The following is a 14276-nucleotide window of genomic DNA, read 5'->3' on the forward strand; positions in this document are numbered from 1 at the left end:
TAATCATCAGTGAACTGCTTTGGAAAGGCCTAAAAACAAGGATGTGCATAATTATCTTCTCTATATTGGAAATGGGTCAAAGTAATAAAAAAGCAAGGTATAATAGTTAGTACCATCCTTTAGTGAACTGATGTCTTCCTCATTGTGCAGACAAAGATCTTGTTGTTTTTTTGCTAATTTCTTTATCCTAACAATCTTTCTGAGTTTCTTGAATTGACTGATATTCATGGACAACTCATTTCCCCATATGCAAAAAGGGTCGAACAGTGGGTCAAAACCTCTGACAGCAGGACCTACATGTGCAAGACCAAATTGTTAAAAACCTAAATATTAGAATGGTTCATGCAATTGCACAATAATGTGCTATTAGACAACGGACCATGCACATGCTAACCTCGATTGTAAACCTCAGTGCTTCCCATTGTTTCCCTGCAACACATATAAGGTAGTTAGTCATCAGGTTAAGTAAGGGTTCGCATGTTATCAGTAAAATATGTTGATGAAAAATAAGCACATTGCAGATTCATTAGATTAATTCAAGCCACATGGACAGCCCATTTATCCAAACCAAGCATGATTAAAAACTAGGAAATATAGCACTTGTATATGTTTCTCATGTATTAAGTGTAGCCAAATTCGATTTATTCCTCACATCCACAACAATACAAAATTCTACCCACGACAATTGGACATCGCAGTGTAGAATTGAACCAAGCAGTTAGCTAAACACCACAACAAATGAACCAAACATTAACTGAGCACCACATTGCACAATATAACATACTCCTAATAGAAGATCAGACAGTTAACCAAACCAAGCATGATTAACAACTTGGAAATATAGCAATTGTAGTTGTTTCTCATGTATTTAGTAGAACTAAATTCGATTTATTTCTCACATGGTATACAATAACAGAATGCAGTCACAACAATTGAACATCGCATTGCAGAATTGAACCAAGAAGTTAACTAAACACCACAACAAATGAACCAAACGTTAACTGAGCACCACATTGCACAATATAACATACTCGTAATAGAAGATCAGATAGCTAACCAAACCAAGCATGCTTAACAACTTGGAAATATTGCACCCTTAAGAATTGAACATCACATTTGCAGAATTGAACCAAGCAGTTAACTGAACACTATAGCAGAAGATTGCATGGTAAAAGTAGATAGCACAATTCACTAGAATTTGTTAAGGAAAGGCAGTAGCTAGCAAACGATGGCCTTGAGAAAATGCCATGAACTGTCATTTAAAGCAGCCAACCGCGTTGCAGCATTGGCGCGCGAGGCGTCAATGGTGGCCTCGATGGCAGGGTGCTCCTCCAAGATCTGGGGGTCGGCACGAATGGCAGCCATCGAGACCTCATCCGCGCGTGCGGCCGCGATTTGCTTCTCCACTGCCAAATGCTCCTTGAGATCCTGGCTATACTGCGTGCACCAGGGCTTAGGGCGGCGCGTATTTGGTGGAGGGGTCAGTGATTTGGGTGGAAGGTGTCGTGCTCACGCCAACGATCGGGGAATGTGGGATGTGGAAGGAGGAGGAGGATGGGGGTCAGGTGTGGATTACCTGCCTGGATAGGCGAGGATGAGCAGCGTGAAGGAGGGTCGCCGGCGAGGAGGCGGCGCTGCAGGCAAGGAGTGAAGGTTTCAACTTGGAAAGGAAGGCGGAAACATGGGAAATGTGGCTTTTGGTAAGGGGGAGGGGGCGGGAGGTAGATATTTCCGCGGAAGCCGAAAATTTGGAATCGCTTCAGCACAAAAACTGGCACGCAAAGTGTCATCAGACACAGTCCCTTATTCAGGACTGTGTACGATATGTGAACATCACAAACAATTCAGATAGCTTAACCCATGTGTGTTGAGTTTGAACGTAAAAAATTTTGGTTCGAATTTCCCTGGTTACAGTGGTCATCCACGTCATTGCATAATTTGGGTACACAAAGGAGACTAACTTCTTAATCGAGCAAGTTCAGCAATTAAATAGAGCTAGCTGACCTAAACATTAGTCTAGCACATTAAAGACCGACGCTCTTAATTAAACAAAACAAAGAGTACTACTACGGCCGGTGCTCATCGATCTCCGCCGCCGCCTCCATGTCCAGCTCGCGCCCGACGGTCTCCTGGGGAAGGGGCTCCATGGCATCAATTGCACCATACTCGGCAACCATCTCGCCATCCGTGTCTGCCATATCTTTGGCATAGGCCGCCATGAGCTGGGCTCTGGCGGGCTCCGTCGTGGCAAGGTATGCCGCGCAGGAACGGACGACTGCTCGAACTCTCTCGGCGATTGCCATCTCTTCGGCCGTGGGTTGCCGACCGTTGTCGGAGAAGCTTCGTTCGATTTGTGCGGTGATCTCCACGAGCTGGGCGTGAACGGCCTAGACATGGTAGTGGGTAGCCTCCATCAAGGCTAAGGCCGCCGCTGCGGAACGGAGAGCTATTGTGCCGCTCTCGCCAGTTGCTATCCCCGAGGCAGATGCTGCTGCCGCCGCCTGAGAAGCAACAGCGGCCTTTTGGGTTGCCTTGGCCGCCCGGACGCAGACTGTGGTCGCCCTCACGAAGCTTGTTAGCACGCGCCTGGCGGCTGCGACCGCGTTCTCGCCGGAGTGGGCCACCAAAGTTGCCCTCACGACGTGGGTCCACGTCCCCATCTTTCACCGGCTACGAATGAACAGTGAAATGATATTTGGGGAGTGAGCTAGTTTGCTTGACACGCCGGCTGTGGACTATAGCCGACGCACCTTCTCGCGTAAGCCATAGGCGTAGTATACACCGACGGTGCTCCAAGATATTTTTTGCTGCATCTCACACGGTTGGTGATAATAAACTGTGTGCGATCTACTTGATTTATCGTCTTGATTTGAATTACGTAATGGGGTCACAGCTACAAAGGATGGTGTTTGAATAGTTAGAACTTTTATCTGTAGTGGACATGCAACTATAGGTGTGTTGTCAAAAAAATTGGAATTATTTAGGGTTCGTTTGGACGTTTATATACATTAACTTGGTTTTGTAGGCATTGCAGGTGCATAATTCTAATTTGAACTACATGCACATGCTCCAGTTCATATAAATGGGTTGAAAAATCAAATATGTGTCCTTGGTTGCATGCTTATGTCCCATGCAAGAAATGGGAATGAATTTCAAACACCCTGCCACCGTCAGTCGGCCGCAAACATTGAGATACCTGGTTTTTAAATTCTAGTAAATGCAAAACTCGTTTGAAATTCATGAAACTTGGCACGCTATCATGGAGAAGCATGACATTGCCGTGGTAAAAAATTTGTCCCATTTGGGGCAGGTTTGGGTATAAGCTTCTCACGAACCAGAGCTTCTCACAACAAGCGTGACGGTTTCGGTAGGGAACGTGCCAACCTTGGGGATGAAACGATATCCGTTGCCTCTTATTGCTTTCAAATTTTTTTGAGTGTCAACAGAACAACAGGAGTGTTGTGTTAAATTTTGGAATTTTTGGGGTTCGTTTGGACATTTTTGTACATTAACTGGGTTTCCCAGGCATTTTACGCGCATAATTCAAATTTGAACTACATGCACATTCTCCAGTGCATATAAACTGGTTGAAAAATCAAATATGTGTCCTTGGTTGCATGCTTAGGTCCCATGCAAGAAATGGGAATGAATTTCAAACACCCTGCCACCGTCACTCGGCCGTAAACATTGAGATACCTGGTTTTTAAATTCTAGTAAATCCAAAACTCGTCTGAAATTCATGAGACTTGGCATGCTATCATGGAGCGGCATCAACATGCCGTGGTAAACATTTTGTCCCATTTGGGGCAGGTTTGGGTATAAGCTTCTCACAAACCAGAGCATCTCACAACAAGCGTGATGGTTTCGGTAGGGAACGTGCCACCTTTGGGGACGAAACGATATCCGTTGCCTCTTATTGCTTTCAAATTTTTTCGAGTGTCAACATGGAACAACAAGAGTGTTGTGTTCAATTTTGGAATTTTTCGGGGTTTGTTTGGACATTTTTATACATTAACTGGGTTTTCCAGGCATTTTATGCGCATAATTAAAATTTGAACTACATGCACATTCTCCAGTGCATATAAACTGGTTGAAAAATCAAATATGTGTCCTTGGTTGCTTGCTTAGGTCCCATGCAAGAAATGGGAGTGAATTTCAAACACCCTGCCGCCGTCACTCGGCCGCAAACATTGAGACACATGGCTTTTAAATTCTAGTAAATCCAAAACTCGTGTGAAATTCATGAAACTTGGCATGCTATCATGGAGCAGCATCAACATGCCGTCGTAAATTTTTTGTCCCATTTGGGGCAGGTTTTTGTACAAGCTTCTCACAAACCAGAGCTTCTCACAACACGCGTGATGGTTTCGGTAGGGGACGTGCCACCTTTGGGGACGAAACGATACCTGTTGCCTCTTATTGCTTTCAAAAAATTTCGAGTGTCAACATAGAACAACAGGAGTGTTGTGTTCAATTTTGAATTTTTCGGGGTTCGTTTGGTCATTTTAATACAATAACTGGGTTTCCCAGGCATTTTATGCGCATAATTCAAATTTGAACTACATGCACATTCTCCAGTGCATATAAACTGGTTGAAAAATCAAATATGTGTCCTTGGTTGCATGCTTAGGTCCCATGCAAGAAATGGGAATGAATTTCAAACACCATGCCACCATCACTCGGCCGCAAACATTGAGACACTCTGCTTTTAAATTCTAGTAAATCCAAAAATCGTCGGAAATTCATGAAACTTCGCACGCTATCATGGAGCGGCATCAACATGCCGTGGTAAAAAATTTGTCCCATTTGTGGCAGGTTTGGGTATAAGCTTCTCACAAAACAGAACTTCACACAAGAAGCGTGATGGTTTCGGCTGGGAACGTGCCACCTTTGGGGACGAAACAATATCCGTTGCCTCTTATTGCTTTCAAAAAAATTCGAGTGTCAACATAGAACAACAAGAGTGTTCTGTTCAATTTTGGAATTTTCCGGGGTTCGTTTGGACATTTTTATACATTAACTGGGTTTTCCAGGCATTTTATATGCATAATTCAAATTTGAACTACATGCACATTCTCCAGTGCATATAAACTGGTTGAAAAATCAAATATGTGTCCTTGGTTGCATGCTTAGGTCCCATGCAAGAAATGGGAATGAATTTCAAACACCCCGCCACCATCACTCGGCCGCAAACATTGAGATACATGGATTTTAAATTCTAGTAAATCCAAAACTCGTCTGAAATTCATGAAACTTGGCATGCTATCATGGAGCAGCATCAACATGCCATTGTAAAAAATTTGTCCCATTTGGGGCATGTTTGGGTATAAGCTTCTCACAAACCTTAGCTTCTCACAACAAGCGTGATGGTTTCGGTAGGGAACGTGCCACCTTTGGGGATGAAACGATATCCGTTGCCTCTTATTGCTTTCAAAAATTTCCTAGTGTCAACATAGAACAACAGGAGTGTTGTGTTTACTTTTTGAATTTTTCGGGGTTCGTTTGGAAATTTTTATACATTAACTGGGTTTTCTAGGAATTTCATGTGCATAATTCAAATTCGAACTACATGCACAAGCTCCAGTGCATATAAATTGGTTGAAAAATCAAATCTGTGACATTTGGGGCATGCTTAGGTCCCTGCAAGAAATGGGAATGAATTTCAAACACCAGGGCACTGTTGATTGCCGGCAAAACGTTGAGATACTTTATTTTTATATTCTAGTAAATCCAAAACTGGTCTGAAATTCAATAAACTTGGCATGCTATCATGGAGCAGCTCAACATGTGTGGTAAAAATTTTGTACCATTTGGGGCAGGTTTGGGTATAAGCTTCTCACAAACCTTAGCTTCTCACCACAAGCGTGATGGTTTCGGTAGGGAACGTGCCACCTTTGGGGACGAAACGATATCCGTTGCCTCTTATTGCTTTCAAAAATTTTCTAGTCTCAACATAGAACAACAGGAGTGTTGTGTTTACTTTTGGAATTTTTCGGGGTTCGTTTGGACATTTTTATACATTAATTGGGTTTTCTAGGCATTTCATGTGCATAATTAAAATTTGAACTACATGCACAAGCTCCAATGCATATAAATTGGTTGAAAAATCAAATCTGTGTCCTTCGGGCTTGCTTAGGTCCCATGCGACAAATGGGAATGAATTTCAAACACCAGGGCACTGTTGATTGCCGGTAAAACGTTGAGATACTTTGTTTTTAAATTCTAGTAAATTCAAAACTCGTCTGAAATTCATGAAACTTGGCATGCTAGGAATGGAACCCGACATGCTATGGTATTTTTCGTGTCCATTTTGAGAGAAGGCGCACTCGAATAACAACCAACAAAGACATTTTGAAACAAATAGCTGCCACTATGACATCTCAAATGTTTTGTATAATTTAAATTGTGTGCGTTGTGTTAACCATTCACGTTACGCCACGCCTCACTCTTTTAATGGCTAGGAGGTGCCGTGCGGACAAGTGCTTGAGTGCTTGACTAAACGGAAGGCGTGCGAGCTGTACTCCAATGCGGAGGCTCAATGGGAAGCGTGCGAGCTGTACGCCCCGCAGGCTCACCGGGAAGCGAGCCCTTTGACTTCCATTGATACGGACATGGCATCATCAATTGTTAATTCTATCGAAGCTAAGACAGTTAAGCAGAGAGGTCATAAAAATGGTACGGAAACTAATGTCATGCAAGCAGTCAGATTTCATCGACGGAAGGATGGTCATGTACGTGAACTTTGTGGGCCGAGAATCAATTTGGCAATTCGATCATGATGCAGTGCATGCTGGAAGATCCAACACATACACGTTCATGCATGATGGAAAGAGACGCATGCTGAAACCAATGGCAGACAGCGCAATCACCATAGATATGCAAATTCCGGAGAGGAAGGCTCCACATAAATTAGACCCGAAACCAAGGACGGTTTCGTTTAAAGGGAGGGAGGATGATACGGACATGGCATCATCAATTGTTAATTCTATCGAAGCTGAGCCAGTTAAGCAGAGAGGTCATAAAAATGTTACGGAAACTAATGCCATGCAAGCGCTCAGATTTCATCGAGGAAAGGATGGTCATGTACGTGAACTTTGTGGGCCGAGAATCAATTTGGCAATTAGCAGACCAGAGACCAATTATATGACGCATGCATTGGAACCAGGAGATGTCATTGGCACGTTAGTGCAGAGGCCTATACGCATGGAGTCTAAAGGTGTACAATTATGTTTGATCAAAGAGAAGAGAAAAGAAAAGTCACGTACGCATAAAATGGCAAGAGATCAAATTGCTTTTCAGAATAAAAAGGAATCAGAACAGCACCATGCGTCTTACAAGAAAATACAGGAGATTAAGGCGGAGCCAGCGCTGGCTTCGGTGGAGCCTAATTTTCGTACCCCTCCATATCAAGTTGCGATAGGTAGAATCCTGGTGCAGATTTGTTAGATTCTTATCCTTTTGTTTGAGTCAACGAACTAGCTAGCTAGCACGTACGTGAATCCTTTTTCTTTTCTTGTTAGGATTTGTTTTTCCTAGTTAGCACATGACGTGAGGGAGTTGGAGTCTAAGCATCTAGGTTTAAAGTTGACGTACTATTTTTTGGCATATAAAAAGCCAGGCTACGGCCTTGTAATCAGATTAGTTTTGAGTTTTATTCCGAGTATGAGATATACAGAAAAACGTTCGAGTTACGGGCGACCATATCTTGTGTATTATCTGTGATTTTCCCATCGTGGAAATTTACTAGCGACGGAGGGTTGATCATTACATCGACGCCTACGTGCTGATCCGAGGGGGTCATTATTTCCGTTTGTGTATTTTTGTACATAGGTGAAAATTGTTCTTGGAGGTTACGAGGAGGAACAGGGAGACGAGGTGTTGATCGAGTATCGCCGTGAAAGATCGGGCCATCTACACGCACGAATTAGCATCTTGCTAGTCCGTGCCTCATCATCCATGGCCGCCCACCTTGCTCGCATCCTCTACATTAATGGCGCCCAAGCCGTAGTTTAATTCGGTTTTTTAATATAAAACACTCATCACAAACGTTTTAGTTAGAACACTAGTATGCAAACCGACAGCTTCTCCAGGAAACCCAGGGAAAATGTGCCGAGCAGGATTTGTGTAGCTCTTGATCGCAAACATTTTAGATAGAACACCCGTATGCAAAGTAAGAGCTATGGTCTTCCCCCTTAAGTCAAGGGAAAATCCGCAGCGCAGGATTTGTGCATCCCTTCAACGCAAACGGTTGTTTGGATGACCCGTGTGCAATCACGTACAAACAATTTGGTAAGATTTGCATCTGTAATATTGGGTATGTTGCCATTTGTCAAACTGGAAAGATTTACATTTGTTGATCTAGTAACATTGCCATTTCTCAATCCTTGTAACACTGCGATTTGTCAAAATATGCAGCTAGAAATCGCTAGCACTATCTAATTTTTGCAACTAAAATTCAGTAATTAAGCATAGATTTCATTCATAGGTTAAGCAGTCATTCTTAATTTATACAAATAGTTCAACTCGACAGCTAGACCGACCAAACTTTTCCCCAATTGTTGCCAACCACGTACTGAAATAGCTAGTTCAACTATATATACTAGCTAATTTTAAGTACGTTGTACAGTTCGACCACACATCTATAATCAGATGAACTGAACAAAATAGCCCCTAAATACTACTACTACCATGGAGGGCCTTTGTGCTACTTCCGGCAGCCTCTCCTCTGCCGAGCGCGCTCAGTAAGAGGCAGAGGAGGAGGAGGAGCCTACCGACGAGCTGGAGAAATGCAATACGATGTCTGCCGCTGCTGCATGTTCAGCGACGCTCGCCAACTCGAACGCCCATTGCCGCTCCAGACGATCCCTCTCGAAGCGGCCGAACTGCTTGTAGATCTCCTGATTCCTCGCCTCTGCGTTGGCGTGTGCTGCGGCCACGGCTGTGGTAAGGCTCTTTGCGTGCTAAACGAGGCACTCCTCCTCCTCCCACAGGAACTCGATGTAGCGCACAAGGTCGCTGACGCACGTGCGGGCCTCGACCTCTGCCTCCCTCCTTCGGGCGGCGGTGGCGGAGCGGGTGATGATCCCAGCGGTCGACGGTGGGCTGGCGGCCACCGCGGTCGACGATGGGGTGGCGGCCACGACCACCACCTCCGGCCTTCGGGCCGTGGTGGCGGAGCGGGTGATGGCCACGGTGGCCGGTAGTTGGGTGGCGGCCACGACGGCCACCTCCCACCTTCGGGATGCTGCGACGGAGCGGGAGATGGCCCTGGCTTTCGACGGTGGTATGGCGGCAACGGCGGCCGGCAATAGCTGCCGACAGGCAGCGGCAGCAGAGCGTGTGGTGGGTGTTCCGCGCAAACCCAACAGGGACGCGCACTACACTACGCTGGGGACTGCGCTGCCGCCGCGGTGTAGCCTCCCAGCTGGAGCTCTCCTCTGATAACGTGTCAGGACCCCGATCCTAAGTCACACCGATCTAGCATGTAACACATGATATCACTTTGCGGCCTCATGCACGGTATTCCCACGGATGCCACCTTACCTGGCCCGGGACCGTTTGCGCCTTTTGGCTCACGTATATGATAGTGTCGCTAGCATCCATATGACAGAGAACCCAGACCGACATGACTAGTCATAAACCCAAAGTGGCACTAACTTACAGGGACAGGCATACATGACCTAGCAACGAACTTGTCTGTCGGATTTCGGGTTCCGGCAAAACCCTTGAGGTTCGAACACTGGGGTGTGCACGAAGATCTCTCTCTCCCTAGATCGCACTCGCAACAATCACAAGGCCTAGCTCGACGAACCCAAAGAACGAGAGACACAAGAGTTTATACTGGTTCGGGCCACCGATGTGGTGTAATACCCTACTCCAGTGTGGTGTGGTGGATTGCCTCTTGGGCTGAGGATGAACAGTTACAAGGGAAGAACAACCTCTTGAGGAGAGGTGTTCTTGTGCTTGGTGAACTTGTGTGTGGCTATGGATGGAATGGCTCCGATCCAAGATGAGATGCCTCCTATGGTGTTGGCTAGTCCTATTTATAGAGGCCCTGGTCCTCTCCCCAAATATTGAGCGGGAAGGGATCCAACAACAGCCAAATTCGAAGGGAGACAACTAGTACAATTTATCCTGACTAAAGGTGGTCTTCGCCTGCCAGAGGCTCTGGTAGTGACACCGTCTCGGGCTCCACGGTGACCTCCGTCCTGCCGTCCTGCTGGTCTTGGTCTCGCTGCACCAATATGGAAACCTTTGCCTGATGCCTCGGGACTCCTCGCCTGCGCTTGCCTCTTTAGCACCAAAGAGGAAATGAGGACACTGCGCGCGCTGGTGCTCGCCTGAATCCAGTCGTCATGGCTTGCGTCATAGGAATCTCGCGAGGTGTCCCTTGCCTTGGTCTCTCCGCCCCTCGCGAGCCGACCTGGTGAGGCTGCCCCCGAGGAGGTCTTGTGTCATCCGCCTCGCGAGGCTTGGCCCCTTGCGAGGGTCTTGAGTGTTTGCTGGTGAGGATGGGCCATACAGGCCGATGGTGGAGCCACGCTGTGGGCCGCAGGCAGGCAAGTCTGGGGACCCCCGTTCCCAGGACGCGGACAGTAGCCCCCGGGCCCAAGGCGTGCTCGGACTTGGCTTCGAGGTGAAGCCAAAGGGCAAATGCGGAACGCCGCGGGGCCCAACAGCCTGCGGCCCTCTTGACGCGTGGCGATTGATTGGACGTGGGCGTCTCCACTTCCCCACGCTGCCTCGGCAACTGCCCGTCTGACAAAAGGTTGGCGCTGGCAATGCTTGCCTTCATTGCTTTCCTTCGTCTTGCTCCGGATCCCCTTTCTCGCCCCTTGCTTCCGAAGTCTCCAGATCTGCTTCAATTCCCTTCCGAGCCAGCGACCAATGGCGCCCCGGAAGGTCAAGGCTCCTTCATCGCCTGCCTGGTACGAGACAGCTCTAGACGCGCCCAATGTCTCGGAGAAGAACCTCGCCGCCACTCGTCTGCTGACGGTGGGGGAGAACAACGAGAAGGGGAAGACCGAGCTCCGGGCCGGCTCCGCCGAGCCGGAGGCTTCGAGGAGCACCTTCTACCCCTTCTTCACAAGCAGCGTCGTTGCAGGGCTGGTTCCCCCCTTCTCCGACTTCTTCTACACTGTCCTCAGCCATTACAAGCTGCAGGCCCTTCATCTCCATCCCAACTTTGATCTCCTCCTGTCAATCTTCGCCTTCTACTACGAGGCGTATGTCGGGGTGATGCCATCTGTGGCTCTACTGCGCCACTTATTCTTCCTCCAGATACGGCCACACCTCAGGGTGCGCCAACTTCGTCGCAGCCGGCAAGGCCAACGCGATCTCGAAGGCCGGAAAGAAGGCCGATGTCTTCAGGAGCAAGTGGGTCATGATGGATGCCAAGTGCGTCCACCCACAGTTGATGCTACCAACGGAGATGCCCCAGTCCGACGAGGGGTGGCTCTGCGCGAAGCTTACTGACGACTGGGTGAAGCCATTGCTGGAGAAGATGACCGCCGACCTGAAGCCGGGCAACGCGAAGGCGGCGAAGTTGACGGGGGCCATGCTCTTGAGGGAATTCCTGATGCTGCGTGTGGCTCCGCTCCAGGCGCGTTCACGCCCCTTGTGGACACTCAGGGGCGAGGAAGATAAGCTTCGCTTGAGTCTGGAGGCCTTGTATGGAGAAGAGCTGGTTGTGGCTCTCCGCCTCCTGGTCGGTGATGACCAGGAATATCCGCTGAGTGCCTTCGTTCCCTTGTCCCTTCGCAAGAACGAGGCACAGGTCGCGGCCGCCATGCCCACCTTCGGTGAGCGCGGGCTAGTGCCGCCGGCGCCTCCTGGGGTCCCGACGGCGACGGCGCCGGTGGTCGTGTCTTCTGGCGATTCCCGCAGGGAGGGGGAAGAGGAGGAGGATGAGGAGCTCGGAGGCGACCCCCGAGGGGATGGGGGAGACCACTCCCTTGCGCAAGGCCGACATCCTCTGCACCTTGCTTGATGACGATGACGAGGCTGATGTCCCCCCAGAGAAAGGGGAGCCACCCGTGGCTGGGGGCTCTTCGAGGTCCAAGGCCAGCCCCAGAGGAAGCCACCGGCCGAGGTTCTGACGAGGGGCAGGTCAGCACTGATCTCCCACGATGATGCTTCTGCTCCGACACCGCCCGGAGCTGCTTCCGGGCCATCTGCTGCCCCTTCTTCCGCTCCTCGAGCCCGCGCACCTGCCCCTCAGGCTGCAAGGCTCTCAGGCTCCAAACTTAAGAAGCGGAGGGACTATGCCGCGGTAGACCAGTAAGTGTTCTTGTCCTGCCTTGTTCTAGCTTCTGCTGCTCGTCCTTGACGCATCTCCGTTGTGCAATTAGGCCGACGCCCGCGGTGAAGAAGAGGAAGGAGGACGAGGTGGTACTACTCGAGACCAGATCGCCTCCTGCGGCCACATCCCTCTCCATGGGTAAGGGCAGCGACGGCGCTCATGCTTCTCCAGCCCGATCATCCTCGCGAGGCTTGGGGGAGCACCCCCGAGAGGAGTCAGCCCCCGTGGCCCTGATGGCTCCAGAGGTGTCAGCGACCGGCTTGGTCGCCGAGGTCCCCGGAGCTCAGGAGCTTCTGGCCTCCCAGGCCATGGTGACGACGTCGCCTCCTCCCACTCCTGCCGCACTGCTATCTCCAGGTCCTTCCGCCTCCCCTAACGTCTTGAAGCACGCTCTTTCCGCGATGACCCTGCAGCGAGAAGATCTTCAGGGCGCCGACCCCCACATGGTAGCCGGGCGCTTGGAGCTGGTCTCTGGCTGGCTTCACTCAGACGTGTCCATTCGGGCGGCGTTGAGCCAGGCGGCAGCGACCTCCGAGAAGGACAAGCAGGTCGCTGCTCAAGCTCCAGCCGCTCGCGAGGTGGCGCTGAAAGATGTCGGGGCCGCCCGGCTGGAGAAGAAGGTGGAAGCGGAGAAGGCCAAAATTGATGCCAAGGCGAAGGTCCTGGTCGAGGACCGCGCGGCCTTCGAGCTCCTCGAGGAGAGGTCTCGCAAGGCGCTACGGTCGCTCTATGAGAAGGGCTTGGAGGAGCCGCTGGCTACCGCCAACAAGGGCCCCGTCCAGCTGCTTCCTTATCTGGTTGAGGCGCTTGAGCAAGTCGTGAGCGGTATCGGCCCCTTGGCAGAGGCGGAAGCCCGCGTTCTTTCCTCGGCGGCACTGACGTGCGTCTTCAGCCACCTTCATCTTCGCGATCCCACCGCCCATCTTGACGAGCTGCTGGAGACCGTGGACGTGCTGAGCGCAGCGTAGCTGCTGCTGAAGCCGTGAAGGGTCAAGTGGAAGCCTTGCTGAAGAAGTTCTGCGCCTTCGATCCCGCGCCCTCGACTGGCGGTGCTGCTGATCCTGCGACTCTGGCGGGTGGTGCAGGTGAGGGCAACGCCTTTGAAGAAGAAGCATCCCTTGCGGGCGACGGCGGCGACGTCCGGGGGTGACGAGATGACTTGCTGGTGACTCCTTTTAGTTTCTGCAAAATGCACCATGCCTCATGGAGGCGTTTAAACTTGCGTTTGGTATTGGGAGAACAATATGTCTTGTAATATTTGCTTGAGATTTTGGACGAGACCAAGGGGTGAGGGGCTACGTGGCGAGTTAGGCTCCCGAGTCGCGATTCTCAGGAGTCCCCCTTGACGTGAAAACATCTTATGGAAAGGAAATGCAGGAATAGGTCTAGTGTTCTACGTCAGCAGGGCCCGACCCCACGCATACCTCAACCGCTGTTGGGTCGTCCGGATCACCAGGACGAGACCAAGGAGTGAGGGGCTACGTGGCCAGATAGGCTCCTAAGTCGCGATGCTCAAGAGTCCCCGTTGACGCTCAAACGACCTTCGTACCTTTTCCCTCTTCGAGGCTCGGCTCGGGAGGGGCGCGCGACGACCAGGTCCGGGGGACCTGGCAGGGTGGTGTACGCTTGGGCGTGACCCGAGCGCAGCCCCCGTGCCCAGCCCCCTCGCGCGACTCTCCTGAGGGGAGGTGCTGTGATGAGGCCAGACACTGAGCTCAAGGGATCCCTGAGGTTGATACGACCATGAGGCCGCCGTCAGTTGTTTATCACCAGCGCGGAGCATAGTGCTTCCGCACTTGCACGGGCATAACCGCTCCTCGGTAGTGTCGACTGCCAGTGCGGAGCATGGTGCTTCCACTGGTGCGTGGGTGAGGGCTCCCTCTGAGTGGAGCCCCCGGGGCGTGTACAGCCCCGCCCTTACACGTGGCTTGCACAACAGGGCTAGACTAGGTGTGTCTGGGCACTCGTGAGCCAG

Source organism: Aegilops tauschii, chromosome 6, assembly GCF_002575655.3.
Source record: "Aegilops tauschii subsp. strangulata cultivar AL8/78 chromosome 6, Aet v6.0, whole genome shotgun sequence".
Lineage (NCBI taxonomy): Eukaryota > Viridiplantae > Streptophyta > Magnoliopsida > Poales > Poaceae > Aegilops > Aegilops tauschii.